Below are 4459 nucleotides of genomic sequence, written 5' to 3'. Positions count from 1 at the left end.
TTAATCTGATGCCAGAGTGCCCCTTTTTGTGCAGTTTATTGTAAAAATAAACCTCATTATAAATTATTATTAAAGGTACTTTTTAATTCACTTTGGATTTTACTCATTATTTTCTTCATTACTTGCTTTTAAAAAATAATATATAGGGTGCCAGCCAGTGGTGCAGTGGTTAAGGCAACTGGATTCCATGTAACTGACTCTATGGTTTGAGTCCCAGACTTGGCAACTGAAAATAAATGCTGGGGGCCTGGCAGGTGGCATGGTGGTTGGGGTGATGTACTCCTACATTATCAGCCGTGGTTCAAGTCCCAGACCTAAAGGCTTTCTTTCTCTCTCTCTCTCTTTCAATCTTGTTCTCATTCTCTGGTCAAATTGAAAAAGAATAATAAATGAATAATATAAAATAAATAATTCTAAACAAAAATAAGAAAAAAAAACATGCTGGGCACTCGTGTGTGTATCCAAAATCCCAAGTGAATGAAGAAGAGATTGCGGCATGGCTGTCCCCATGGACAGTGATTCCAAAAAAAAGAAAAAGGTCACTAAAGTGCAAAAAAAAAAAGAGTCATTAATGCAAAGTCAGGAAATGATTGGGACTAAATGATGTCTTATTTGATCCTTAGGTCAATAATGACATTTTAAGAAACAGAATACTTCTACTTAAATTATGTCAGGATGTGTAGTACAAGACTGCTAGAGTGGAAATAAAAATGTCTGCAAGTGTTAATGACAGCCAATTCATGTCAGAGCTGGTGTATACTTTTACAAAAACTAAAGATTTCAAGCTAAATAAAATTACATATTTTAAGGGAGTAGAAATGGTAAGTTATATAATTATCACTTATGGAGTGTGCTTTTCAAAACAAAATTGATATAGTGCTGTCCTTCCCATTGCTGTTTTATTTTTCTTAGTGTTTTTCATAAAAGTCCACTTTGTCAACTAAATAAAAATTTTACCGGGAAATGTTTCTTTGAATTAAGTTAACTGAACTAGTATTTTTTATTTCAATGGGCAAACAGTGCTGTTTAATTTCAGTAGTGAATAGAATTTTAAAATAAGCATGAGCTCAGCAAAAAATATAAAATTTCTTTCAGCCCAATTGTCTTTTTTTAATAAAAATTAGAATGATCCTAAAATTTTTAAAAATTATCAAAAAACAAACTCATGGCTTGATAAATATGTTAACAAGATTTTTAAGAAAAATAAGTGAAAGTGTGCTTATATCAACATTATAAATAAAATTTATAAACAATTACTTGTACATGAAACTGTAAGAAAAAGTCAAATAATAAATCTTGATACCTTCCAATTTCTAATGTAATTTTTTAATCTTTCCTCTTCAGCTATGTATCTATATGCATAAACAATCATAGCAACCAATCTCTTAGGGCAAGAAAGGTTATAGGTTTATCCTTTCTGCTTTCTTCTACGTGTAGTGAATGCAGTTTCAAGTTTGAAAGGCAATATGTATGAGAGGTTTCGGATCAAAGAAAGGGGTGAGTAATGAAGAGTAAAAATATTTTTATAGCTAGAATATGATTTGCTGTAACATGTGGCTAAGTAACTTCTTGGTTTTTGTCTTTGCATTTTCATTTTCTTGAGATTGAATCCATTTTTGCTTTTGAAAACTAGTACGGTAAAACATAGACAACACTGGAGTCAAAATACCTGGTTCAACTCTATACTTACTAATAGTGTAAAATTTCCTACAAATCAAGTTTTCAAAACATCAAGTAAAACACAAGTGTTTCTTGAGCTGAAAAGCCCTGGGTCTTTATGCTATTTAGTATTTGATAAGAGTTTCCTTTCTCATTTATTAATAGCGTGAAAAAAACATATTCTAATCAGATTAAAAATATATAAATAGGAAATAACAAGAAGGGCCTGGAAAACCAGATGCAACATGTTAGGATTGACAAAATTTTTTTCTTTTAATAAATGGAGACTTTTTTTTTGAGAGGTTTTTGCTACAGGGCGCGTGCGCTCGCCAGGAAGACAGAGATACAGAGAGACAGAAAGCGAGAAATCACCCCCCAGGAGGGATGGCCACATTGCAATCCTTTCTCCTCCATTCTCCTCTTGGGATCTTGGGCACGCACGCACACGTGCCCAGCATGAGTTTAAACCACCGGGTCCAGGACTCGAACTGTAGTCGACTACGTGGGAGTCCAGAGACATAGCCATTACGCTAACTGCTGGTCCCAATAAATGGAGACTTTTAAAGGAATGTTTCCATGATGTTTAGTACTTTCTTTAATCACTTTCATTAAATGTGTTGACTCTAAAAGTGAATGCTGAGTGTAAGAAAATTGAAGGTACTGTTGACAAATTTGAAAAAAGCAGGAATTTGGAATGAAAAAATGGCTCAGTCATTGAAAAAGTCATAATGCATTTTTGCATAGAAAAATATGTCACAACTTTTCTGACCACCCAATAGTACAGACCCAGGAATTTTGTATTATGTGGTTTCTAAAATAAAAACACATGTGACAAATGCAACTGGAATGTGGGCAAATCCCTACAGATTGCAAATTCTCAAGGGTCCTTTTAGAGTACAGATAGTTGATTTAGTGTCATTTTCTCTCTTTTGTCACTTCTACTGGTGCCCAGATACAGGCAATATGAACTCTGTTGTCACTTATGACCTTTCTCTGATGAAGAAAAATTGGATTGTTGCCCCCAGAGTGTGAGCTAATGTAAGGCTTGCCTGGAGAAAACTTTTCCAGTGATACCCTTTGCCCTAAGGCTGATAATCAGAGGTGATAGGTAATTCCAAAAACAATATACAGAAATTTATAGGGAAACATGAGCAACTAAGTTTAGAAGTACACTAATTTAAAAGAGGCTGTAGGTGAAATATGACTAATGCCTACCATTGTTTTCAAACCTATTTTTTGTTTACTATAAGCAATAAGGATTTTTTTTCACACAAATCTTGAGGGTTTTCCTAGTTTTTTATTTGATAAAAATTTATAACTTTACTACAAAAAAACTCGTTTGCCATATTTTCTTATATTCCTCTAAATTGGATTATAATAGCAATGGCTTTGTTTATAAATTAAAATTGTTTCTCAGTTAAGCAAGGAATGTATCATTTGCCATTAAGACTTTTTTGTATTAATATAAACATTTCTCTAGTACCCTATATTCTCAACCTTAAACTTTCAAATATTAAAAAGTTAGTATCTGTTTTTTGGTCATAAATAGAGTTTATTGGAGAATATAAGTTAGTCAGGCATGGCCGGAGAAGGAAATGCTGCCAAAGCCCTCACTAGTGCAGAACCCCCGCCACTTGTCCAAAGGCCCACCATTGGGGACGTATTTGACTCCACAACCATCCGGGATGAGGTGCTTCTTTGGCCATCTTATCTTCAAATTCACAGGCGTTAAACTTGGTAAAGTCCCACCTCTTGGAGATATGAATCTTCTGGCATCCAGGGAACTTGAACTTGTCCCTGCGTAAGGCTTCAATCACATGCTCCTTGTTCTGAACCTTGGTGCGGATGGACATGAATGACTTGGCTGATGTGGACACTGGCCACAGTACCCTGGGGTTTTCCAAAAGCTCCTCGCATACCTGTCTGGAGCCTGTCAGCCCCACCACGGGACAACATCTTGTTGATGCGGATGACATAGAAGGGATGGAGCCGCACTCGGATATGAAAGCCATCTTTGCCACAACTTTTTACCATGTACTTGTTAGCACAAATGCGGGCAGCCTCCAGGGCTTCGGAAGAGAGCTGCTCATATTCGTCAGACACCATGTGGCCACAGAGTGGGAATTCATCCACTTTGCCTTCTTCCAACCCAGGTCAAAGATGCAGATCTTGGCGTCAGGAACACCTAGCCAGAAACGAGACTTCGGGTACGGCTTGTTCCTACAGTACCGGTAACAGCGAGCTGGGCGGCGACCCATGGCGACACCTGTAACCCAGGCAGTGCAACAAAGGAAGACAGGGCTCCGTTGCCTGCGCGTGCTTTATCCACACTGGCTATAGTCCAGTTCGGAGACCATAGAGTATACAGGGAGACAGGAAGACGCTCTTTCACAACGTCTCAACCATAGAGGCAGCCTCACTCTGCGCCTGCGTGCCTGGGGGACCAGGCACCGGAAGTCGGCAAAGAGGCTGCTGACTTCTGGGCAGGGCCTGCTGGGTAACGACCCTCACCAGACCTCAAGGGCCCAGAAACTGGCTCCTCTGTCGTGCCCATCTTGAGTCATAAAAGAGGATATAAGTTGTGTATGTTATTTGATAATTATTGTATAAACATGAGACTTTAAAAAAATGGTTTAGCCTAATGGAATGATTTTATCAGAATGATCTTCACAAAATTGAAATACCAACTAGATTTTTAAACTTAAGGCTATTTGCATTTCCAAATGTTAAAGCTGCTTAAAGCTATGTAAAAGAGTAATGTTTATGCTTTAGTAATCTTTTACACTTTACTAATAATGAG

The 4459-nt window shown here is 37.2% G+C and overlaps 1 pseudogene; it reads right to left on the bottom strand.

Annotated features, from left to right (window-relative positions):
* Window positions 1-3204: 3204 nt before the first annotated feature.
* Window positions 3205-3922, bottom strand: LOC102499412 (60S ribosomal protein L10-like; annotated as a pseudogene).
* Window positions 3923-4459: the final 537 nt, after the last annotated feature.

This window comes from Tupaia chinensis, unplaced genomic scaffold (genome assembly GCF_000334495.1).
Source record: "Tupaia chinensis unplaced genomic scaffold, TupChi_1.0 Scaffold138126_1, whole genome shotgun sequence".
In the NCBI taxonomy this organism is placed as follows: domain Eukaryota; kingdom Metazoa; phylum Chordata; class Mammalia; order Scandentia; family Tupaiidae; genus Tupaia; species Tupaia belangeri.
The sequence above is the reverse complement of the archived record's forward strand: the minus strand, read 5'-3'. Positions and strand labels throughout refer to the sequence as shown.